The 26,537-nt window shown below is 45.4% G+C and overlaps 1 long non-coding RNA gene and 1 pseudogene across 2 annotated transcripts in view; both read left to right on the top strand.

The window, feature by feature from the left end:
• LOC112580303 overlaps nt 1-20,498 on the top strand; it is a 30,818-nt gene extending 10,320 nt beyond the window's left edge. The window contains exons 3-7 of one of the 2 annotated variants that reach the window (XR_006640157.1): nt 16,203-16,297; nt 18,563-18,605; nt 19,243-19,304; nt 19,451-19,507; nt 20,255-20,498. This is a non-coding gene — a long non-coding RNA (uncharacterized LOC112580303). The remainder of the gene's footprint in view (nt 1-16,202; nt 16,298-18,562; nt 18,606-19,242; nt 19,305-19,450; nt 19,508-20,254) is intronic. The other variant, XR_006545813.2, reaches the window with a different exon arrangement.
• The window catches only part of LOC102391053, a 214,638-nt pseudogene that overhangs the window by 67,373 nt on the left and 120,728 nt on the right, over nt 1-26,537 (top strand).

The following is a 26,537-nucleotide window of genomic DNA, read 5'->3' as shown; positions in this document are numbered from 1 at the left end:
CACTGTATAATCATAAGGGATTTTATTTAGGTCATACCTGAATGGTCTAGTGGTTTTCCCTACTTTCTTCAATTTCAGTCTGAATTTGGCAATAAGGAGTTCATGATCTGAGCCACAGTCAGCTCCTGGTCTTGTTTTTGCTGACTGTAGAGAGCTTCTCCATCTTTGGCGGCAAAGAATATAATCAGTCTGATTTCGGTGTTGACCATCTGGTGATGTCCATGTGTAGAGTCTTCTCTTGTGTTGTTGGAAGAATGTGTTTGTTATGACCAGTGCATTTTCTTGGCAAAACTCTATTAGTCTTTGCCCTGCTTCATTCTGTATTCCAAGGCCAAATTTGCCTGTTACTCCAGCTGTTTCTTGACTTCCTACTTTTGCATTCCAGTCCCCTATAATGAAAAGGACTTCTTTTTTGGGTGTTAGTTCTAAAAGGTCTTGTAGGTCTTCATAGAACCGTTCAACTTCAGCTTCTTCAGCGTTACTGGTTGGGGCATAGACTTGGATTACTGTGATATTGAATGGTTCACCTTGGAAATGAACAGAGATCATTCTGTCATTTTTGAGATTGCATCTAAGTACTGCATTTTGGACTCTTTTGTTGACCATGATGGCCACTCCATTTCCTCTGAGGGATTCCTGCCCACAGTAGTAGATATAATGGTCACCTGAGTTAAATTCACCCATTCCAGTCCATTTTAGTTGGCTGATTCCTAGAATGTCAACATTCACTCTTGCCATCTCTTGTTTGACCACTTCCAATTTGCCTTGATTCATGGATCTGACATTCCAGGCTCCTATGCAATATTGCTCTTTACAGTATTGGACCTTGCTTCTATCACCAGTCACATGCACAGCTGGGTATTGTTTTTGCTTTGGCTCCATCCCTTCATTCTTTCCGGAGTTATTTCTCCACTGATCTCCAGTAGCATATTTGGCACCTACTGACCTGGGGAGTTTCTCTTTCAGTATCCTATCATTTTCCCTTTTCATACTGTTCATGGGGTTCTCAAGCGAAGAATACTGAAGTGGTTTGCCATTCCTTTCGGCAGTGGACCACATTCTTTCTGAGGTCAGGGGCGGTGACGAGAGGGGTTACCCTGCATCCGAGGTCAGGGGCGGCGACGAGAGGAGTTACCCCGCTTCTGAGGTCAGGGGCAGTGGCCAGGAGGAGATACCCCATGCCCAAGCCCGAGGCCAGGGGCGGTGGCCGGAAGGACCAACCCCATGTCCAAGGAGCCGTGGCTGAGTGGACGCTTGAGGGCCTAGAGGAGCTATCCCACATTGAAGGTCAGGAAGGGCGTCGGTGAGGAGATACCCCTCGTCCAAGGTAAGGAGCAATGGCTGCGCTTTGCTGGAGCAGCCGTGAAGAAATACCCCACGCCCAAGGTAAGAGAAACCCAAGTAAGAGGGTAGTATTGCAAGAGGGCATCAGAGGGCAGACACACTGAAACCATACTCACAGAAAACTAATCAATCTAATCACACTAGGACCACAGCCTTGTCTAACTCAATGAAACTAAGCCATGTGTGTGGGGCAACCCAAGATGGGCGGGTCATGGTGGAGAGATCTGACAGAATGTGGTCCACTGGAGAAGGGAATGGAAAACCACTTCAGTATTCTTGCCTTGAGTAAACAAGGGAAGATTACTCTAAAAGCTCTTGAGGAAAATATAGGCAGAACACACTTTGACAGAAATGGCAGCAAGTTGTTTTTGGATCCACTCTTAGAATAATGAACAATAAGACCTAACTCAGCGAAAGAGACCTCAGTAACCTAAAAAGCTATTGCCCTGCAAGGAAAACCCTAAAAAAAGAAAGGCAACACGAAGCATAGGAAAAACGCAGTTTGCAACTAAAAATAAAAACTCAGAATTTATCAGAAAACAGGCAGACAGCTCATAAAGCGCAATGAAAAGAATAATAATTAAAAAAAAACCAACCCAACAGAAAATGATGCCAAAGATCGAAATGAATATTTCATTAAGAAGGCCTCCAGAAGGTCATAGCACACGTAAAAGATGCTCAGCATCACTGTCAGATGAGTGCCAATCAAAGCTGCAAGTGCCAGCCCCCTCACACAGGGTAGAATGGCCATCCTCCAAAAGAGAAACAAAGAGTAAATGCTGCTGAGAAGAGGCGATTCTTCTACACTGCGTCAGGGATGTCAATGGTCAGTCAGGTCACAAAGGAAAACAGTATGGAGATTCTTAAACCACTAAATGCAGAGTTACCACTCTCTCTGGCAAGCCCACCCCTTGCCTCAGATCTGGAGAAAATCATAATTTAAGATGATACTTGTTCCCGTATATTCAGGGCAGCACGATTGACAATATTCCAGGCAGCAGAAGTGAAAGCGTTAGTTGCTCAGTCGTGTCTGACTCTCTGCAACCCCTGTGGACTCTAGGCCACCAGGCCCCTCTGTCCATGGGATTCTCCTGGCAAGAATACTGGAGCGTGTTGTCATGCCCTCCTCCAGTGGATGTTGCCAACCCAGGAATCAAACCTGAGTCTCCTGCATTGCAGGTGGATGCTTTACCACCGAGCCACCATAACATCCAAAGCAGAGCATCAATCAAAAAGGCCATCAATAGAGAAATGACGAGTAACTAGTCCATGTAGACACTGGAATACACTCAGTCATCAAAAAGAAGGAAAAAACACCTTGGAAGCAGCATAGATGGACTGAGAGATTCATCATACACTGTGAAGTCCATCAGAGAGGGGGAGAAATATCACTTACAGGTGGAATCTATGAATTCATTAAAATGAACTTTATAAAGAGAATGAACTTTATAATTTATAAAGAGAAACTCACAGACTTAGAAAACCAACTTATGATTATCTGAAAAAAATACATAGGGGTAGTGGGACATTAAGAGGTTGGGATTAACATATTAACACACTACTTATTATCAGATAGATAATCCAAAAGGGCCTCCTGAATAGCACAGGGAAGTCTACGGAATACACTGAAAGAACTTATTTGGAAAAAGCCCCCTTTAAAGCAAAGAATTGATATACGTCTATGTATAGCTGAATCAAATTCCTGTAAACTTTAAACAGATAAACAACAGTAAGCAACTCTACACCGATTAAAGTTGTTACCATGCTGCTGCTGCTGCTCAGTCGCTTCAGTCGTGTCCAACTCTGTGCGACTCCATAGACGGCAGCCCATTAGGCGCCCCCGTCCCTGAGATTCTCCAGGCAAGAACACTGGAGTGGGTTACCATTTCCTTCTCCAATGCATGAAAGTGAAAAGTGAAAGTGAAGTCGCTAAGTCGTGTCCAACCCTCAGCGACCCCATGGACTGCAGCCTACCAGGCTCCTCCGCCCATGGGATTTTCCAGGCAAGAGTACTGGAGTGGGGTGCCATTGCCTTGATCCCCCAGCAAAAGTGTGGCGCATGAGAAATGCTACCGCCTTGTGGCCATTTTTGGTAACAACAACAGAAAAAGCTGTGCCTATGTGCACATGTGCCTTGCGCCTATTCCCTGGTGGCTCAGAGGTTAAAGCGTCTGCCTCCATTGCGGGAGACCCGGATTCGATCCTCGGGTCGGGAAGATCCCCTGGAGAAGGAAATGGCAGCCCACTCCAGAATTCTTGCTTGGAGAATCCCATGGACGGAAAAGCCTGGTAGACTACAGTCCACGGGGTCGCAAAGAGTTGGACACGACTGAGCGACTTTTCTTTCCTTTCTTTCACATGAGCACTTACTCTTCACCAGCCCCGCGGGAATGCAAGGAAAAGACACCTGTCCTCAACAAATGTCCTGGAAAAGAAGTCAAAACAGAGCAGACTGTCAAAACGCCAAACTCGGGAGTTCAGTTTTACTCATACCGTTTTTTTGTTTTTTTTTGTTTTTTAAAGATTTCACAATCATGAAATCTTGCAGAAATGAAAATCAAAACTACAATCACATATCAGCTCACACCGGTAAGAATGGCCTTTGTCAAAGGGTCTACAAACAATAAACGGTGGAGAGGTTGTGGAGAAAAGGGACCCCTCCTGTACTGATGCCGGCATTGTTAAATTGTTAACAGTCAGTAGGCAGGATAGCGTGAAGGTTCCTTAAATAGTGAAAAGAGAATGACATTACCACTCTGCCTAACCTCATAGAGAAAAAGGAATTCCAGATTGATTGACGATCTCATTGGAGGGGTGATTACTCTCTACTTCTTGAGAAAAATACATGCAGACGCACTTTGACATAAATCACAGCCAGTTATTGCTGGATCCACCTTTGAGAGTAATGAAACATAAAATGAAGTGAACAGAAGGGACCTCATCGACCTTAAGGGTTTGCACAGCAAGGGAAATCCTAAATGACAGAAAAAGTCCATCTTCAGATTGGGAAAAGTAAAGGTTTCCAAATGAGGATACCCACAAGGAATTCATCTCCAACACATGCAAACAGCTCATGTAGCTCAACATCAAAAAAAAAAAAAAAAAAAAAAAACAAACAACCCAATAGAAAAATGGGCCAGTGGTTTAAATGGACACTCCTCCAAGAAGGCATCCAGATGGCCAGAGAGTTACGTGAAAAGGGGCTCAGGATCCCTGTTAAAGAAATGCCGACCAAAACTGCACCGAGGAATCTTCTCAAACCTGTCAGACGGGCCCTTTTCAAAAAGTCTGCAAACAATAGTGGAAAGGGTTTGAAGAAAAGCTAACTCTTTGATACAGAAGCTGGGAATGTAAATTGTTAACAGCCAAAATGGAGAACAGGAAGAAGGTTCCTTAAACAAGAGAAAAGTGAGTGAAATTACAACACTCTCAAACCCCATGCAGAAAAAGAAACTCCAAATTAATTAAAGAGCTAAATGGAGGGATGATTACCCTAAATCTCTTGAGGAAAATACAGGCAGAACATGCCTTGACATAAATTGCAGCAAGTTCTTTTTGCATCAATTCTCAGAATAATGAAAAAAAAAAATTAAACTCAACAAAAGGTACCTCATTAACATAAAATCCTTTGGCACAGCAAGGAAAATACTAAACAAAGGGGGAAAAAATCCCCTCAAAATGGGGGAAAAAAAAGTTTGCAACTGAATTTAAAAATGGAATTCACCTTTAAAACATGCAAACAGCAGCTTAATATCAAGAAAACAATCAATTCAATAAATAAAAAAGAAACAGGCCAAAGATCCAAATGAACATTTGTTCAAAGAAGGTATCCAGATGGCCATAAAGCACCGGAAAAGATGCCCGGGATCACTGTTAGAAAAATGCCAATCAAAACTGCAGTTAGGTATCAGCTCACACGGCTCAGGATGGCCATCTTCCAAAAGATCTACAAAGAATTAAATGCTGCTGAGGGCGAGGGGAACAGAGCATCCTCTACTCTGTGGGGTGGGGGTGTGCATGGGTGGTGCAGCCATGAAGGAAAACCATGGAGATCCCTTAAAACACTAAATACAGACTTAACACATGACAAGGCAAGCCCACCCCTTGCCTTAGAGCTGGAGAAAATCATAAAATGATTTTTAAATCATTTAAAATGATTTATGCAGCCCAATTTTCAGGGCAGCACTGTTGACGATATCCAAGACAGAGCATCAACCAGAGTGTCCATCAATAGAGAAATGAAGAGACTCTGGAATACACTCGGCTATCCCAAAGAATGAAAAAATGCCATTGTCAGGAGCATGGAAGGACTGAGGTTTATCATACTGAGTGAAGTCAGTCCAAGAGGGAAAGAAATATATCACTGATGGGTACAATCTATAAATTCACACACATGAACTAATTTATAAACAGAAACAGACTCACAGACTTAGAAAACCAACTTATGATTATTTTTTTTTAAAAAGTAGGGGAAGGGGAACATTGAGAGTTTAGGACTGACATATACGCACTACTTACTACCAGATATATCCTAAAGGACCTGCTGTTCGCACAAGGAAGTCTGCGGAGCAACTGAAAGAACCTATTTGGGAAAAGCCCCCTTAATAGAATCGCTATATGTCTGTGTATGACTGACTCAAGTTCCTGTAAACCTAAAACACAACAACAGAAATCAACTCTACTGCAATAGAAAATAGAAACTGAAAGTGTTAGTTGTTCAGCCGTGTCTGACTCTTTGCGATCCCATGGACTGTCGCCCGCCATGCTCCTCTGTCCATGGAATTCTCCAGGCAAGAATACTGGAGGGGGTTGCCATTCTCTTCTCCAGGGATCTTCCTGACCCAGGGATTGAACTCGGGTCTCCTGCATTGCAGGCAGATTCATTACTTTCTGAGACACCAGGGAAGCCCAATAGAAAATTAAAATTAGCCAGAAAAACAAAACAAAACAAAACAAACCCAGTGTGGCGCATGAAGAAATGCTGCCGCCTTGTGGCCGCTTTTGGTAACAACAGTGGAAACCTCTGTGCTAATGGGTACTTAAAAGTCAGTCACCAAGCCTGAGGGGATGTGGGAAAAAACACCTATCCTTAACAACTGTCCTTGGGGAGGTTCTGGAAAAAGATTTCAGATGAGGGCAGATGGTCAAGAAGACAATCTCGAGAGATCGTTTTTGCTCACAGTGTTGTTTCTTTTTAATCACACCAAAAACTTTCAACATCATGAATCTTATAAAAATGCAAAGCAAACTACAACGAGGTATCAGCTCATACCTGTCAGAACGGCCTTTGTCAAAAGGTCTACAAGCAATAAATTCTGGAGAGGTTGTGGAGAAAAGGGAACACTCCTACACTGATGCCGCCAATGCATGTTGTGAACAGCCAGGATGCAGGAGAGGGTGGAGGTTCCTTAAACAGAGAAAAGTGAAAGAATTTACATCTGTCCCTAACCACTTGCGGAAAAAGAAACTCCAAATCAATGAAAGAGCTAAACGGAGGGACTACGCTAAACCGCTGGAGGAAAATACACGCAGAACATGCTTTGACATAAATCGCAGCAAGTTCTTTTTGGATCAACTCTTACAAGAGGGAAAATGAAAGCAAAACTCAACAAAAGGGACCTCATTAACCTCAAAAGCTTTTCAACAGCACGGAAAACCCTGAAGGAAAGAAGACAAACCTCAAAATGGGGGAAAAAATGTTTGCCACCAAATTTAAAAACAAGGAGTTCATCTCCAAAGCATGCAAACAGTTCATACAGCTCAATACATACATATATATATATATATAACAATCAACCCAATAGAATACGGGCCAAATATCTAAACGGACATTTGTCCAAAGAAAGCATCCAGATGGACATAAGCACATGAAAAGATGCTCAGGATCACTGTTAGTGAAATGCCACTCAAAACTGCAATGAAGTGTCAACTTACCCCTCTCAGAATGACCATCTTCGAAAAGTGAAAGTGCTAATCACTCAGTCGTGTTTGAGTCTTTGCAGCCCCATAGACTGTAGCCTGCCAGGCTCCTCTGTCCATGGGAATGCTCTAGGCAAGAATACTAGAGTGGGTTGCCGCTTCCTTCTCCAGGGGATCTTCCCAACCTAGGGACTGAACCCAGGTCTCCCGCCTTGCAAGCAAATGCTTTACCATCTGAGCCACCAGGGAAGCCCTTAATCTTCAAATGATCTATAAAAAATTAAGTGCAGCTGAGGGCAAGGCGAATAGGGAATCCTCCTATACTGTTTCAGAGATGTATATGGGTGGGTGCAGCCATGAAGGAGAACGGTGTGGAGATTCCTTAAACACCAAATACAGACTTACGCCTGATCTGGCAAGCCCACTCCTTGTCTTAAATGCAGAGAAAATCATAATTTAAAATGATACCTTAACCTCTGTTTTCAAGGCAGCACTATTGACAACCTCCAAGACAGACCATCCACCAAAATATCCATCAATAGAGAAATAAAGGGTAACTGGTCCATCTATATACTGGAATACACTCAGCCATCAAAAAAAAACCGAAGGGGAAAAAAAAAACAAACCGATGGAAAGAAGGCCATTGGCAGCAGCTTAAATGGACCCACAGATGATCATAAGTAAGTGAAAGACAAATATCCTAAGATATCACTTCTAGATGGAATCTAAACATGGATACAATAAACTTCTTGACAAAACAGAAACAGCCTCCCAGACTTAGAAACAGTCCTTATGGTTACTAAAAAATGAAAGTTTGGGGGCAGGGAGAAATTAGTAATATGAGAATAACAGATACACTAGTGTTTATAAAATAATCCACAAGGACCCCCTGCAAAGCACAAGGAACCCTACTCAACATTCTGTAATGACCTACATGGGGAATGAAGCTGAAAAAGAACATATAAGTCATGTGTGAATTATTCAAGTTGCTGTACACCTAAAAAAAAAAACCACCCACCACAGTGTAAATTATCTATATATTCCAATTCAAAATAAGTGGCAAAAATAGAAAGACAAAAATAATTTAAAAAAGAACTGAAGACTCTATTCTGCTCAGGTCTTGGGACCTGGGCTGATGTCACATCCCTGGAGCCTGAGTAGGCTTGGGTCCCCAGACTGGACTGTCGTGGGGCTGAGTGTATGGGGAGGGTGTGCCAGGCAACGAGCCCCCCACCGCAACAGACATGAACTTCCTTTCCCCCTCTGTATGAGCCCATAGTCTCCAGATCCAGGCGGGTCCTCCTGCAGCAGAACAAGCCATAGTGCCCCCAAAGGATGGTGGAGCCTCTGGACTGGAAGAGCTTTGCAAACTTCCCTGGGCTCTGCATCTCCTGGTGATGGGGTTGGGGTTCCCACTTCCAGCTTCCTTCCTTAGCGTCACCCCACCTGCGGATGACACCCCCTTCTGCAGAGTGGTGTTGCAATTGGGATCTGTCTTGGGGATGGAGGGTAAGGGGGAGGAAGTAAGGAGACACAAGTCTTAAGCATAGCCACTCTCACTGACAACCCAGAAATAGGACTTGCCCTAAGGCTCTGGTTGCCCAGGTACCCAGAGTTGGGCATGAAGAAATGCTGCCACCTTGTGGCCATTTCCCACAACAACCGCTTGAAAGCCGGGGCTGATGGCTATTCACAAGCCTGCCCTTAAGAAATGCCCTGGGGTAAATCACCGGAAAAGAATTCAAAACAGGGCAGACCTTCAAAAAGCTAATTGCAAGATGTAAGTTGTACTCACAGTGTAGAAGATAAACAGGGACCCGGAAAGATACTCAACATCACAAATTATCACTTCAGTTCAGTTGATCAGTCCTGTCCGACTCCTTGCGACCACATGAATCGCAGCACGCCAGGCCTCCCTGTCCATCACCAACTCCCGGAGTTCACTCAGACTCACGGCCATCGAGTCAGTGATGCCATCCAGCCATCTCATCCTCTGTCGTCCCCTTCTCCTCCTGCCCCCAATCCCTCCCAGCATCAGAGTCTTTTCCAATGAGTCAATTCTTTGCATGAGGTGGCCAAACTACTGGAGTTTCAGCTTTAACATCATTCCTTCCAAAGAAATCCCAGGGCTGATCTCCTTCAGAATGGACTGGTTGGATCTCCTTGCAGTCCAAGGGACTCTCAAGAGTCTTCTCCAACAATACAGTTCAAAAGCATCAATTCTTCGCTGCTCAGCCTTCTTTACATTCCAACTCTCACATCCATACATGACCACAGGAAAAACCGTAGCCTTGACTAGACGGACCTTTGTTGGCAAAGTAATGTCTCTGCTTTTGAATATGCTATCTAGGTTGGACATAACTTTCCTTCAAAGGAGTAAGCATCTTTTAATTTCATGGCTGCAGTCACCATCTGCAATGATTTTGGAGCCCCCCAAAAATAAAGTCTGACACTGTTTCTCCATCTATTTCCCATGAAGTGATGGGACCAGATGCCATGATCTTCGTTTTCTGAATGTTGAGCTTTAAGCCCACTTTTTCACTCTCCACTTTCACTTTCATCAAGAGGCTTTTGAGTTCCTCTTCACTTTCTGCCATAAGGGTGGTGTCATCTGCATATCTGAGGTTATTGATATTTCTCCCGGCAATCTTGATTTTAGCTCGTGTTTCTTCCAGTCCAGTGTTTCTCATGATGTACTCTGGATAGAAGTTAAATAAGCAGGGTGATAATATACAGCCTTGACATACTCCTTTTCCTATTTGGAACCACTCTGTTGTTCCATGTCCAGTTCTAACTGTTGCTTCCTGACCTGCATACAGATTTCTCAAGAGGAAGGTCAGGTGGTCTGGTATTCCCATCTCTTTCAGAATTTTCCACAGTTTATTGTGATCCACACAGTCAAAGGCTTTGGCATAATCAATAAAGCAGAAATCGATGCTTTTCTGGAACTCTCTTGCTTTTTCCATGATCCAGCAGATGTTAGCAATTTGATCTCTGGTTCCTCTGCCTTTTCTAAAACCAGCTTGAACATCTGGAAGTTCATGGTTCATGTATTGCTGAAGCCTGGCTTGGAGAATTTTGAGCATTACTTAACTAGTGTGTGAGATGAGAGCAATTGTGCGGTAGTTGGAGCATTCTTTGGCATTGCCTTTCTTTGGGATTGGAATGAAAACTGCCCTTTTCCAGTCCTGTGGCCACTGCTGAGTTTTCCAAATTTGCTGGCATATTGAGTGCAGCACTTTAACAGCATCATCTTTCAGGATTTGAAATAGCTCAACTGGAATTCCATCACCTCCACTAGCTTTGTTCGTAGTGATGCTCTCTAAGGCCCACTTGACTTCACATTCCAGGATGTCTGGCTCTAGGTCAGTGATCACACCATGGTTATTATCTTGGTCCTGAAGATCTTTTTTGTACAGTTCTCCTGTGTATTCTTGCCACCTCTTCTTAATAACTTCTGCTTCTGTTAGGTCTGTACCATTTCTGTCCTTTATCGAGCCCATCCTTGTATGAAATGTTCCCTTGGTATGTCTAATTTTCTTGAAAAGATCTCTAATGTTTCACATTCTGTTGTCTTCCTCTATTTCTTTCCATTGATCGCCGAGGATGGCTTTTTTATCTCTTCTTGCTATTCTTTGGAACTCTGCATTCAGATGCTTATATCTTTCCTTTTCTCCTTTGCTTTACATTTCTCTTCTTTTCACAGCTATTTGTAAGGCCTCCCCAGACGGCCATTTTGCTTCTTTGCATTTCTTTTCCATGATGATTGTCTTGATCCCTGTCTCCTGTACTATGTCATGAACCTCAGTCCATAGTTCAACAGGCACTCTATCTATCAGATCTAGGCCCTTAAATCTATTTCTCACTTCCACTGTACAATCATAAGGGATTTGATTTAGGTCATACCTGAATGGTCTAGTGGTTTTCCCTACTTTCTTCAATTTCAGTCTGAATTTGGCAATAAGGAGTTCATGATCTGAGCCACAGTCAGCTCCTGGTCTTGTTTTTGCTGACTGTATAGAGCTTCTCCATCTTTGGCGGCAAAGAATATAATCAATCTGATTTCGGTGTTGACCATCTGGTGATGTCCATGTGTAGTGTCTTCTCTTGTGTTGTTGGAAGAGGGTGTTTGTTATGACCAGTGCATTTTCTTGGCAAACCTGTATCAGTCTTTGCCCTGCTTCATTCCATATTCCAAGGCCAAACTTGCTTGTCACTCCAGCTGTTTCTTGACTTCCTACTTTTGCATTCCAGTCCCCTATAATGAAAAGGACATCTTTTTTGGGTGTTAGTTCTAAAAGGTCTTGTAGGTCTTCATAGAACCGTTCAACTTCAGCTTCTTCAGCGTTACTGGTTGGGGCATAGACTTGGATTACTGTGATATTGAATGGTTCACCTTGGGAACAAACAGAGATCATTCTGTCATTTTTGAGATTGCATCTAAGTACTGCATTTTGGACTCTTTTGTTGACCATGATGGCCACTCCATTTCCTCTGAGGGATTCCTGACCACAGTAGTAGATATAATGGTCATCTGAGTTAAATTCACCCATTCCAGTCCATTTTAGTTGGCTGATTCCTAGAATGTCAACATTCACTCTTGCCATCTCTTGTTTGACCACTTCCAATTTGCCTTAATTCATGGACCTGACATTCCAGGTTCCTATGCAATATTGCTCTTTACAACATTGGACCTTGCTTCTATCACCAGTCACATCCACAGCTGGGTATTGTTTTTGCTTTGGCTCCATCCCTTCATTCTTTCTGGAGTTATTTCTCCACTGATCTCCAGTAGCATATTGGGCACCTACCGACCTGGGGAGTTTCTCTTTCAGTATCCTATCTTTTTGCCTTTTCATACTCTTCATGGGGTTCTCAAGGCAAGAATACTGGTTTGCCATTCTCTTCTCCAGTGGACCACATTCTGTCAGACCTCTCTACCATGACCCGCCCGTCTTGGGTGGCCTCATGGGCATGGCTTAGTTTCATTGAGTTAGATGAGGCAGTGGTCCTAGTGTGATTAGACTGATTAGTTTCTGTGAGTATGGTTTCAGTGTGTCTGCCCTCTGATGCCCTCTTGCAACACCTACCGTCTTACTTGGGTTTCTCTTACCTTGGGCGTGGGGTATCTCTTCACGGCTGCTCCAGCAAAGCACAGCTGCTGCTCCTTACCTTGGAAGAGTGGTATCTCCTCGCAGGCGCCCGTCCTGACCTTGAACATGGAATAGCTCCTTAGGCCCTCCTGCGCCCGCACAACCACCACTCCTTGGACATGGGGTTGCTCCACCTGGCCGCCGTCCCTGGCCTCGGATGCGGGGTAGCTCCTCCCGGCTGCCGCCCCTGACCTTGGGCATGAGGTGGCTCCTCCCAGCGCTGCCCCTGGCCTCGGGCATGGGGTTTCTCCACCCGGCTGCTGCCCTTGGCCTCGGGCGTGGGGTAGCTCCTCCCGGCCGCTGCCCCTGACCTTGGACGTAGGGTAACTCCTCTTGGCCGCCGCCCCTCGGGCATGGGGTCCTCCTGGCTTCTGCCCCTGACCTCGGACGTGGGGTAGCTCCTCTCGGCTGTGCTAAGTGCCACAGGTCGTGCTAAGTGCGCGGGTCGCAGCCACCTGCACTCATGTCGTCAGCGTGCCCTTTCTCACTTACAGCTTCCTAGTCTCTGTCTCCAATCCCTGCCCACAGTATGCCCTCCTGGCGTCCATGTTGAAGCCTCCCCTAGTCTCAGCCTACTCTTTCCCATCCCACCTATCATATTGTCTAGGCCGTCAACAGCCCTCCTCTGCTTGCTGAGCTCCTGATGACCTGGGAAAAGGCAGGGCAGAAGTGGGAGCTGTCTGTGGTGCTGGAGTGGATTAGCTCAGAAATCTTCCTAGGAAAGAAGGGCCCCAAGAAGGATTTACAAGGCAGATCACACTTGTGCTCTGTAGTGTTTTCGGTTTCTTCAACAGGACCACCATGCCTGAAAGTGTGAAAACTTCTCCAGCAGGTGTGTTTACTCCATTCTCACCAGAGTGGTCTAACCACAAATGAACATTCCTCATGTCATTTCCTGTTATTGCAATATGTTTTTCCGGTTTTATTTTATTTTTTTGGTGCACTAGGTCTTTGTTGCTGTGTGTGGGCTTTCTCTCTGCTGTGAGTGGAGGCTACTCTCTAATTGGGGTACACACGCTTCTTGTTGTGGTGGCTTCTCTTGTTGTGGAGCATGGGCTCTAGGCAGGCAGGCTTCAGTAGGTGTGGAGCACGGGCTTAAATGCCCCAAGGCACGTGAAACCTTCCTGGACCAGGGATGGAACCCATGTCCCCTGCATTGGCAGGTGGACCCTTAACCACTGGAACACCAGGGAAGCCCTACATGTATCTTTCTTGTCACATGTAACTCTTCTTCATTTCAATGGCTAGATTGAATCTTAGTGCTGTTGTGTAACCAAGTTGTGTCTGAATCTTTTGTGACCCCATGGATGGTAACCCACCAGGCTCCTTGAGATTTGCTAGGCAAGAATTCTGGAGTGGGTTGCCCTTATCTCCACCAGGAGATCTTTCCAAGCCAGGGATCGAGCCAGTGTCTCTTGAATTGGCAGGCAGGTTCTTACCACTGAGCCACCTGGCAAGCCCAGGGGGACCCTGAGGTGTACCAAAAAGGGACTCAGAGCCAGGAAAAGCAAGATGATTGGCTAAAGGAAATCCAGAAGAAATGCCCCTTAAAAGTGATCCTAACTACCATGAGGCCCGACTCGCCCACTCTCTCTGAGCCCTCTGGCATGTGTACCCACAAGCACCCTTTCCCTCCTAATAAACACTTTGCTTGCTTCACCATTTTCCATCTCTAGGTGGGGATTCACCTCTACATAGATAATGAGTCAGGGTTTGTCACCAGCCATTCACCTTGGTGGTCTAGTGCTTAGGATCCAGTGCTCTCCCTCCCACAGCCTGACCTCTGTCTCTGGCCAGGGCTGAAACCCTGCTTCGAGTCACTGCAGGCCGAGATCAGTCTCCTGCCCGGTTGGGTGCTGACCTCCTTCCCCTGCTGAGCTGAGGCTCCGGCCAGGCACAGGGCAGGGGAAGGGCCAGATCTGGAGGAGCGAGCGCCAAGGGATCTGAGCCCCCCTGGGGTCGAGGGCTTGGGGAGGTTTTCAGGGGCACATTCTGGAGGGAAGCCCTGAGGGGCTCAGTGTGGGGAGCAGGGGTAGTGCTGTGGCACAGACCTGGGAACTTGGAGGCTGGTTCCTAATCTGAGCAGAGTGGCCCTGGTGGTCTTGAGAGAAGCTGGGGGCGCAAAGGACCCAGACGCCAGTCTTCAAGGGACCGAATAGGGTCACAGCAGAGGGGAGGAGCCGCTCTTGTGAAGTTTTAAGAAAATGTACTATTGTGTTAGAGGACTTATCAGTGTGGGATGTTTATGACCAAGATTTCAGTTTCCTTATGATTTACACATCCCAACTCTGCCTGCCTAACCAACAAGACTGATTTGAACCTGGAGAGACATCAATGACATGATGATAACTGTGTTCAGGAGACAAAGGTTACCAGCTTGCCTTCCTGTACTGGTTCCTTCACTGCAGGAAGCAGGACAAAATACAGAAATGGAATATTTGCTGTTACCAGCAATGCACAAATGTTACCTTCCTGCCTGTGTGCCTGTTCCATGGTTCTTTGTGACCCTTTGGACTGTGGTGCCCCAGGCTCCAATGTCCAGGGTATTTCCCAGGCAAAAATACTGTAGTGGCCTGCCATTCCCTACTCCAGGGGATCTTATGCATCCAGAGACCAGACTCAAGCCCCCGCCATGTCCTGCATTGCAGACATATTCTTTACCCCTCAGCCACCCTGACAACGTGTCCACTTCACCCTAAAGAAATAAAGGGCATCTGAACTCTCCTGTGGCCTCATGCCTGTTTCTGTGCCGACTTCCTTCTCCTGGAGGGCTGAGACGCCAGGCAGGGGCAGACCAGGGAAGGGCTAGATTGTAACCAAGCAGGACCCACTCAGGCTTTCCCAGAAGAAACTCCCAGTCAAGTCCTCCACCAGCCTTTTGTCTGTAGAAAATCTTTCACCACATAATCCATTTAGGGGCTTCCCTGGTGGTCTGGTGGCTAAGACTCCACCAGTCAAAGTCATGGGCTGAAGTTGGATCCAGGTCGGGGAACAAAGATCCCTCATGCCTTCTGGCGAGGATGGGGGAAAACAAAGAATAAATTTCATCAGAGCAGTGAGAGGATTCTGAAGGGGAAAATGTCAAACAAGACAAAATAATACTGGCGCCATCAAACAAAGTCAAGGACTTTTCTTCCTCAAGGTCTCTTGGTAATATTCTGTGGCTTATGTGTGAGCTATTTTGCACTTACCAAAACCCCCACCAGGCTGAACAAGTGAACTGCTGCCCACAGCAAGTAGACCCCAGACCGGCTGGAACAAGAAGGTTGATGCTGCGGCCTCCCCACTGCCTCAACACCGGCCATGGCTCCATGAACACTAAAGACTCCATATAGCCGCTCTAGGCTGGGACTCATGGTCTTGGGGGCACTAGGCCAATGTGGGCCAATTTTCCTAGCAAAGCAGTAAAGCTCTTTCTTTCTACCTCACCAAACTTCTTTCTTACAGACTTCACTCTGCCTTGGTGTGCAAGGGCTGAATTTGTGTAACAAAATTGGAGTCCCGTGTGGGGTTGGCTTAGGGGTGACCCCGTGTGTGTCCCCTGGCTCCATCACACTCTCTAGATTTTCCTCCACGCAGCCTCTTTCCAGAAGGTTGGAACGCTGGGAAGATTCCTTCAGAGGCCTGATCCTTGACGACCCATGTCAAGAAGGCTGAGTCCCAGTCATACTCGGTCCACCAAGCGGGCAGTGGGGACACCAAGGCGGTAGAGGAGGGAAGAGGAAGGGCCACCCTAGAGGGTGGGAAGGCCACCTTCGCCTCAAGGATGTTCCTGTCTTCCTCTAGCCCATACCAGTTTGAATTTTGCTGCTCCAAGGAATTATTTTGAGGAAGGAGAAAGACACCTTCTTGGACATTGAGACATCTTGGCCAGCATCTGGGTGAGTCCCCCGCTGTGTATCCGAGGCTCCTTCAACATGTCCATCTGAGGAACATTTGTTTCCATCTGGGGAACATTGAGTGCCTGTCTGGTTAGTTTTCATATTGGAAATCCCACCTGTGAGGTCTAAGGACTCAGGTCATGGACTTGGCAGGAATTGGAAACAGCCACTCTGAGCTTTATGCTTTCTGGTGTCTTCCCCCTCATATAAGGTTACCATCAGCTAATGAGGTCTGGTTTGTATTTGGCTCATAGGTGTCTTATCATAATGGGAAATGCTCCTTTGATTTCCTCTGATAACCTCCTAGGACACATTTTGGATGACTGGTCAACCTACATGTTTAAACCTATCAACAAGGACAAAATAATTTAACTCTATGTAGTCACAATAAACTTTAGACTTTGCAGAAAATGGTTGAGATGAAACTCTTTTGAAATTTCAGAACTGGTTGTTTTTGCATGTGCAGTTGGAGAGTGTGTCTTGATAACACACTTTAGTTTTCTAGAACACTCACCCTGAGAGAACAAAGATATTCTTAGGATAAATGTTGATGTTAAGCCTCACCATGTCCCTAAGTATTAATACAAACACAGCCCACATTGCCTGCGTTTCAGCCTTGGCTTATTTAGAAGAACTATAACTGAGCCAGGAGACGGGTGGAAGGAGGAAAAAAAAAAGAAGCCTTTGACCTCAAGTGTGAACATTTGACGATTCTCTCTGTTTTTCATCAACTGACAAGTTTAATTGCAGTGCCTGATTCATGAAATGTAAAATGATGAAACAGATGTCTGCTCGTGTGTATGTCTCCATGTGTGTCCTTGTCTTTAGAAAATATTCCTGAGATTAACTTCTAAATGAGCTCTATTCCATTGACTAAAAGTACAATAAGTGCTTTAAAATGGAGTATTTCTGAGTCACAAAATCTGGGAAATGTTCAACATTAAGTCTCTGTGTGGTACTGACATAAGTTTAGCTTGTTAACTGTGTCTGATTACTGGAGACACGAGACACCAACATTCTTTCACTGTACTTAGTTCTACTGCTAGTCACTAGGTCATATCTGTGGCAAAATTTGTCAGCAAGAAAGTTCACTCACACTGATAACTGTCATAAATAACTGAGATAAATGGTATAGAAGCTTTTAGGTAAGCTCTTTAGAAGAATTACACTTTATATTTTGGATGCTCAGGAATTTAAACCATTAGAGTTTTGTCAAATTAAATTCAATGATGAGAATTCATTGAAAATGTAAATCAATTTTAGAGAAAACAGTGAAACATTGAGTTCTGAACAAGTCTATGTTTACTTACCTTTTCCTTTTGAAAAAACACTAAACATTTTTGAATTTATTAAGTACATATATCATATGCAGAAAGAAATATTGTACCCTAAGATATGCATGTCTTATACATTATAAAATATACTGTTGATAAAAAATTAAATCGCCTGTTTCTTGATTTTCAGTTTTAAGGGATTTTGCTAATGTGATATGATTTAACATCTATTAAAAATAAATTGGAGTTTCAGCCTCAACATCAGTCCTTCCAATGAACACCCGGGACTGGTCTCCTTTAGGATGGACTGGTTGGATCTCCTGGCAGTCCAAGGGACTCTCAAGAGTCTTCTCCAACATCACAGTTCAAAAGCATCAATTCTTCGATACTCAGCTTTCTTCACAGTCCAACTCTCACATCCATACATGACCATGGAAAAACTATAGCCTTGACTAGACAGACCTTTGTTGGCCAAGTAATGTCTCTGCTTTTGAATATGCTATCTAGGTTGGTCATAACTTTCCTTCCAAGGAAAAAGCGTCTTCTAATTTCATGGCTGCAGTCACCATCTGCAGTCATTTTGGAGCCCCCCCAAAATAAAATCCGACACTGTTTCCACTGTTTCACCATCTATTTGCCATGAGTTTATGGAACCTGATGCCAGGATCTTAGTTTTCTGAATGTTGAGTTTTAAGCCAACTTTTTCACTATCCTCTTTCACTTTCATCAAGAGGCTCTTTAGTTTTTCTTTGCTTTCTGCCATAAGGGTGGTGTCATCTGCATATCTGAGGTTATTGATATTTCTCCTGGCAATCTTGATTCAAGCTTCTGATTCTTCCAGACCAGCGTTTCTCATGATGTGACTTTAGCAAGAATTGCGTACATTTCAGGATTGATTAAGATTAAATATAAGTTAATTGAGTAAATGACTTTTATTATTAATAGTAAGCTGCAACAATTCTGGAATTTGGTTTTCTCTCTCTGTTAACAGAACACACTTTTCCTGGAATATGACCTGCCCTGGAGAACAGATGGTAAGTCTCTTTCTCTAGCTAACTCTGAGTGTTCCAGAGGAACTGTGAGGCATCTCAGAGGGAAATATTAGATTAACTAGCATCACTGGTATGTTAAACACCATGGGGAACATTATCAAGTGAATGAGAAGCCTTCTCAGGTTCTACTGGGATGGATATTATTAACAGAGATTTGCTAGAAAAAAATTATGAAATTCCTACAAACCTGGTAGGTCCCAATGTCATAATTAGGACATACCAGGGCATACCAAGTTCTGCTACCAAGTCATAATTCTGGTTATTGTAACCAAGTTTCTTAACCCATTACATTGTGCTCAGTTGTGTCACTATATCTTTCAGTCTTTAAGTCAGTCACACATAGTTGTTACACTCTGATGGTTTTGCAAAAGGTCTTCATCTCAAAGAAGATTCATAGGAGAGACCATTTTGACGAGCACTGCTGTCTGATCAGTTTCACATTATACCAGGCAACTAACTGGATAAGATATTTTAAAATCTCAATTAAAAACTCTGCTGGTATTATAAAAGTGTTTAACAAAAGATGAAATACTGAGTCAACTTGTACATATAGTTTTAAAGTTTATGGGTTTTTTTTTTTTTTTTGCTCTGAAATATCATTGATCTGTTGGCTTTCTAGATAAAGCCCAGCCCTTCCCCTCAAGCTACTAATGATTGACAGCAATTGAATAAATGCCCTCTGTGAGTAAAACGGAAATATGTTACTTTTCTCTTGCTTGGTTTCCCCAGAAGTTAGAGATGCTTAACTCTGAGCAGCCTTATCAGGTAAATAAAAATGACTGTCTCCTGACATTTGCAATAATCTTCATATTTTGGGGGCCCTTTAGAAGACAGAAATCTGCAAGCAAAATCAAATGGCAGGATTTGGGCCTGGACTTCCTGAGGTTAGAATGGTGTTGGTTCCTTGTCTTCTGGAATTCAGTCTGAGACTCTCTTTTGTACATATGGTTTTATGATTTACTTATTTAGCATTCTTGGAGGCTGGTCTTTGATGTAGCACACAGGCTCTTCATTGCTAGTGCGGGCTTTCTCTAGTTGCAACACTAATTGTGAGCGAGACAATTCCAGCTCTAGCCTCACAGCAAGGACCACTGGGACACCGCATAGTTATCACATGGAAACACTCAAAAACTCATCTTGCTTGTTGCCCTCTAAAATAGGAGGACTCTTTTGAAAAATATCACAAACCATTAATCATTATCCTTATTGTAATATGCTTTCATATTTTTCAAATGTTTGTCCAGGGGTGAGGACAAGGCGATCAAAGAGAGAAATAATATTTCTTAACACAAACTGTTGATGCTAACAAAGCTTGGAACTTGAGATTATTTCCAGCTCTTGTGTCCTTTCCTCAAATCAGATAGGTTGACTCCCCTTGGAATTGTAGCCAAGAAGGAACTTATGAGGCCTTCGTAGATCCCCACCCATGTGCACCTGCCTTTCATCTAGGAAAAACAACTTTAGTCAAGAATGTAATTAATCATAGCAGTGAGAAAATACAGAAAGAAAGGAAACTGTCAAAGAAGTCAAAATAATAATATCGTAGCAATTAAACAAACTCATGGACTGTTAGTTCTTCCTCAAGGGCTATCGATAATATTCGGAGCCAGGACCTTTGACCCCTTTTACAGAATCTGAAACCTCTGCCAGATGGAAGAAGTGAACTATGCCGCCCACAAGCAGGAAGACCTGAGACCGGCTGGAAGCACAAGGGTGATGCTGCTGCTCCCCGAGACCTCATCACAGACCCAACAGAAGAGTGTCCTCAAGTTGATCAGGCTCTGCTCCTTGAACAATATAAGACTCCTCAAACCCCTCCACCACCAGACACACGGCCTTTTATTTATTTTAATATTTTATTTATTTATCTATTTATTTGGCTGCCTTGGTTCTGATTTGCAGATGTGGGATAGTCCCTACCTCTGGTGGGATCTTGCTTTTAGTGCAGAGACTCACCAGCTGTGGGGTGAGGGCTCAGCTGCTTCTGGGCTGGGAGATCTTACATTCCCCACCAGGGATCGAACCCACGTCCACTGCATTTCAAGGTGGACTCTAAACCACTGGACCCCCAGGGAAGTCCCAGGGCACAGTCTTGAGGGCATTAGCCTGCTTGGTCCCCCCTGTGTGGCTAAGCAGTAAAGCTAGTTTTTCCATTTCACTTAAAACTCTCTCTCAGATGTAATCTGGCCCCAGTACACAGAGGCCCAATTTTGGCAAGGAGATCTGGAGGGAAACCAGGAGCAATTAGAAGAACCGGGTCCTGGGGGCAGAAGGGCTGAGGGACCTGAGTCCCAGCCGGGTGGAAGGCTACGAGGTGCCAAACGGGACATTCCGGAGGGGAGCCCTGTGGGCAGCAGGAGTGGCGCCGCGCAGATGGGAACCTGAACTCAGAGGAGGGGCTAGAGGAATCCGGGTGGCCCCGAGAGGAGTCGGGGGCACAGGGCCCGGGTGCCAGTCTTCAAGGGACAGAATAGGGTCAGAACAGAGGGAAGGGGGAGCTCTGCGCCACGGAGGAGTCCCCGGAGTGTAAGGACCGCCCCGGAGGGGAAACGTGTGAACGACAGTGTGGAGTCCAAGAAGCTCCGTGCTTCCCAAGGCGGGGCCCAGGAGGCTGGCAGTTCCAACAGTGCTGGATGCACCTGAGGCCTCTATTTGCCTCAAGGAGGGAAACTGGGAATGCAGCCCCGTCCCTCCCCCATCAGAGTTATTCCTCACCCTGACTTTCCCCTCCCATCCTTCAGGGCAGTGCCCCTCTCTTCACCCCCTGCCCCCTAAACTCATCGCCCATCCCCGGCTTTTCTAGATTCTTCTGGGCTCTGCACACTCCTAGGCCTGCCCCATCCTCGATTCTCTGCCCCTCCCCGCGCTCCAGGTTCTAGATTTCAGACACGCTGGGACCTGGGCTGCAGTGCTTCCATGTGGACACACATCTTGAGCCACAGACAAGAAGGAAACGACAAGGGACTAAAAATAACTCTGCATACATGAACAGCTGGGGCAAATGATGCACGAGATAAAAAAAGAAAAAAAGATCAAAACTCCAGTCACCCCTTTGGAGCTGGAGAACTAAAGAGGGTCCTGGACAGAGCACCACCAAGGGGCTGGGCAGACCTGTCATTCATCCCTCCGGCCCAATGCTGGACCCAGCCTGCCCTCACCCCACTTAATGGACCAGATTTCCCACACGCGCCCCGACACCCCCTCAGCCCCCAGGAGCAAATAATGCAGCTTGTCACCTGTTTGACTCCCTTCCTGATGCACCCAGAGCCCCAATAAAATCTTGTCTGAATTTCCTGTCTGGCCTCTTATCAATGTCTATTGACTTAGGATTCCAAGAACTCTGGTGGGGAACATACCATTCCAGCTCTGCACACTCCTAGGTCAACACCCTCCTCCTTATCCTCCCTCCCCCCTCCCTGTGTTCTAGATGCTTGTCCTCATGCCATCCCTTCCCTGGACCCTGGATCTGTTTTGTCTCCACTCTGGTCTCCATTTGGTTCACCTACTCACACATCTCAGCATCTCTCACTCGGTTGAAGCATGACTTCGACTTCCGAGGTGGGCATTCGCTTTCCTACAGAGCTTCTCCAGATGCTGCAGGCCCCACCCAGACCCCCTCTAAGAGAAATCCTGCCCTTCTCAGCCTGGTCCCAGCTGGAGCCTGGAAAGCCTGCCCTCTGTCCCACACTCTAGACCCCACCCCAAGACCTCTCACCATTGGCCTCCCTCACTTCCCCTGGGCTCAAGTCCAGGAAGCCTTTACTCACACACCCAGGTTCAACTCACTTCCTTTGTTTTAAATTCTAAAAGTAAGTTATTTCATTGACAATTTTGAAGGGCACTTTCCATTTACAGCTCTTACAACATATTGCCTATATTCCCATGTTGTACGCTCCATCCTTGAAGCTTTCTTAGGGCTTCTCAGGTGGCACTAGTGTTCAGGAATCCGCCTGCCAATGCAGGACACACAGGAGACACGGGATCGATCCCTGGGTAGGGGAGATCGCCTGCAGAAGGAAATGGCAACCCAATCCCAGTATTCTTGCCTGGAAAAGTCCATGGACAGAGGAGCCTGTCTTACTCCCAACAGTTTGTACCTCCCACTCCTCCTCCCCAATATTGAAGCCCCTGCCCTCCCACTAGAAACCACTAGTCATTCAAACTATCAGTGAGTCTGCTGCTTTTGGTTGCACACGCCACCTTGCTTATTGTGTCAGGTCCTCGTATCAGTGAATCCTACATGATCTGTACCTATTTTCTCCCATTCATATGTCATTGCTCTCTAGTCAGTGTTTTCCTTTGTTGTGCAAAATTTTTCAGCTTAATTAGGTCCAGGAAGATCCCCTGGAGAGTAGATAGGCTACCCACTCCAGTATTCTTGGGCTTTCCTTGTGGCTCAGCTACTAAAGAATCCGTCTGCAATGCTGGAGACGTGGGTTTGATCCCTGGCTTGCAAAGATCCCCTGGAGAAGGGAAAGGTTACCCACTCCAGTACTCTGGCCTGGAGAATTCCATGGACTGTGTAGTCCATGGGGTTACAAAGAGTCGGACATGACTGAAGTGACTTAGCATACAATCTTTTTAAAAATGTTTTATTTTTTAATTGGAGGAAAATTGCTTAACAATGTCATGTTGGTTTCTGCCATGCAACAATGTCAATCAGTCATAATTATATTTATATCCATGTATACCATCCCTCGAGAATCTCCCCCCAACCCCATCCCACCCCTCTGGCTCATCACAGAGCACCAGGTGGGCTCCCTGTACTATCTAGCAACTTCTCAGGCTGTCTGTCTGAGACTCGGCTGTGTATCTATATCGATGTAACTTTCTCCATCCGCTCCACTCTTTCCTTCCCTAGTCCACCAGTCCCTTCTCTATATCTGTGTCTCCATTCCTTCCCTGAAAACAGGTTCATCAATACCGTTTTTCTAGATTCCATATATATTATTAATATACAATATTTGTTGTTCTCTGACTTACTTCACCCTGTATGACAGGCTCTAGGTTCGACTGAGCGACTTCACTTTCACTTTTCACTTTCACGCATTGGAGAAGGAAATGGCAACCCACTCCAGTGTTCTTGCCCGGAGAATCCTAGGGACAGGGGAGCCTGGTGGGCTGCCGTCTATGGGGTCACACAGATTCGGACACGACTGAAGTGACTTAGCAGCAGCAGCAGCAGCAGCAGTTTCAGCTACCTCACTAGAACTGACTCAACTTTTTTCCTTTTTATAGCTGAATATTATTCCATTGTATATACATACCACAACTTCTTTATCCGTGGACATCTAGGTTGCTTCCATGTGCTTCCCAATAAACACTGGGAGAATAGACATTTTGATGATGGTCATTCTGACCAGTGTAGGGTGAAACCTTATTCGAGTACTGATTTGCAGTTCTTTATAATTTGTGATGTTGAGTATCTGTCCAGGTCCTTGTTTATTTTCTACACTGTGAGTACAACTTACATCTTGCAGTTAGCTTTTTGAAGGTCTGCCCTGTTTTGAATTCTTTTCCGGTGATTTACCCCAGGGTATTTCTTAAGGGCAGGCTTGTGAATAGCCATCAGCCCCGGCTTTCAAGCGGTTGTTGTGGGAAATGGCCACAAGGTGGCAGCATTTCTTCATGCCCAACTCTGGGTACCTGGGCAACCAGAGCCTTAGGGCAAGTCCTATTTCTGGGTTGTCAGTGAGAGTGGCTGTGCTTAAGGCTTGTGTCTCCTTACTTCCTCCCCCTTACCCTCCATTCCCAAGACAGATCCCGATTGCAACACCACTCTGCAGAAGGGGGTGTCATCCACAGGTGGGGTGACGCTAAGGAAGGAAGCTGGAGGTGGGAACCCCAACCCCACCACCAGGAGACGCAGAGCCCAGGGGACTTTGCAAAGTTCTTCCAGTCCAGAGGCTCCACCATCCTTTGGGGGCACTATGGCTTGTTCTGCTGCAGGAGGACCCGCCTGGGTCTGGAGACTGTGGGCTCATACAGAGGGGAAAAGGAAGTTCATGTCTGTCGCGGTGGGGGGCTCATTGCCTGGTGCACCCTCCCCAGACCCTCATCTCCACGACAGTCCAGTCTGGGGACCCAAGCCTACTCAGGCTCCAGGGATGTGACATCAGCCCAGGTCCCAAGGCCTGAGCAGAAGAGAGTCTTCAGTTTTGTTTGTTTAGTTGGTCTATTTTTGCCACTTATTTTGAATTGGAATATATAGATAATTTACACTGTGGTTTGTGTGTTTTTTTTAGCTGTACGGCAACTTGAATAATTCACACATGACTTATATGTTCTTTTTCAGCTTCATTCCCCATGTAGGTCATTACAGAATGTTGAGTAGGGTTCCTTGTGCTTTGCAGGGGGTCCTTGTGGATTATTTTATAAACACTAGTGTATCTGTTATTCTCATGTTCCTAATTTCTCCCTGCCCCCAAACCTTCATTTTTTGGTAACCATAAGGACTGTTTCTAAGTCTGGGAGGCTGTTTCTGTTTTGTCAAGAAGTTTATTGTATCCATGTTTAGATTCCATCTAGAAGTGATATCTTAGGATATTTGTCTTTCACTTACTTATGATCATCTGTGGGTCCATTTAAGCTGCTGCCAATGGCCTTCTTTCCTTCGGTTTTTTTGATGGCTGAGTGTATTTCAGTATATAGATGGACCAGTTACCCTTTATTTCTCTATTGATGAACATTTTGGTGGATGGTCTGTCTTGGAGGTTAAATAAATCAGTGTCTCCATGCCGAAAAAGTGAGGGTTTCTGTTCCTTTTAGTCTAGGTCCTGAATTTACTTGCTCTGACAGACATATGGGAAGTCTCCATCTCCTAGAGGCTGTGTTTTGGCTACTCCTTACTGTGCTGTTGGATTACAGCACAGTATCCAACAAAGTGGCACAAAGTAACACTTTGTTTCTATATACAGAACTTTCTTGACTGTATATGAAGTGGATATAAGAAAAAAGTTTTTATACTTTTATACTGTTTTCTTGTAGTGGATATAACAAAAAAAAATCGTTATATACACTACTTTCCTGGCCAGTAGTGGATATAACAAAAAAAGCATCAGAAGGATATTTTGAAAGTAGTGGCTTCTAGTGGGAGGGCAGGAGCTTAAATATGGGGAGGGGGAGGTACCAACTGCTGCGAGGAAGACAGGCTCCCCTGTCCATGGATTTTCCTGGCAAGAATACTGGGATTGGGTTGCCATTTCCTTCTGCAGGCGATCTCCCCTACCCAGGGATCGATCCCGTGTCTCCTGTGCGTCCTGCATTGGCAGGCGGATTCCTGAACACTAGTGCCACCTGAGAAGCCCTAAGAAAGCTTCAAGGATGGAGCGTACAACACGGGAATATAGGCAATATGTTGTAAGAGCTGTAAATGGAAAGTGCCTTTCAAAAGTGTCAATGAAATAATTTTAGAATTTAAAACGAACTGAGTTGAGCCTGGGTGTGTGAGTAAAGGCTTCCTGGACTTGAGCCCAGGGGAAGTGAGGGAGGCCAATGGTGAGAGGTCTTGGGGTGGGGTCTAGAGAGTGGGACAGAGGGCAGGCTTTCCAGGCTCCAGCTGGGACCAAGCTGAGAAGAGCAGGATTTCTCTTAGAAGTGGTCTGGGTGGGGCCTGCAGCATCTGGAGAAGCTCTGTAGGAAAGTGAATGCCCACCTTGAAGTCAAAGTCATGCATCAGCCGAGTTTGAGAAATGCTGAGATGTGTGAGTAGGTGAACCAAATGGAGACCAGAGTGGAGACAAAACAGATCCAGGGTCCAGGGAAGGGATGGCACTGAGGACAGAAGAGTCTAGAACACAGGGAGCGGGGAGGGAGGAAAGGGAGGAGGGTGTTGACCTAGGAGTGTGCAGAGCCGGAGGGTATGCAACCCATCGGGGTTCTTGGAAACCTAAGTCAATAGACATTGATAAGAGG

The sequence above is a fragment of the Bubalus bubalis genome, chromosome 18 (assembly GCF_019923935.1).
Source record: "Bubalus bubalis isolate 160015118507 breed Murrah chromosome 18, NDDB_SH_1, whole genome shotgun sequence".
In the NCBI taxonomy this organism is placed as follows: Eukaryota; Metazoa; Chordata; class Mammalia; order Artiodactyla; family Bovidae; genus Bubalus; species Bubalus bubalis.
The sequence above is the reverse complement of the archived record's forward strand: the minus strand, read 5'-3'. Positions and strand labels throughout refer to the sequence as shown.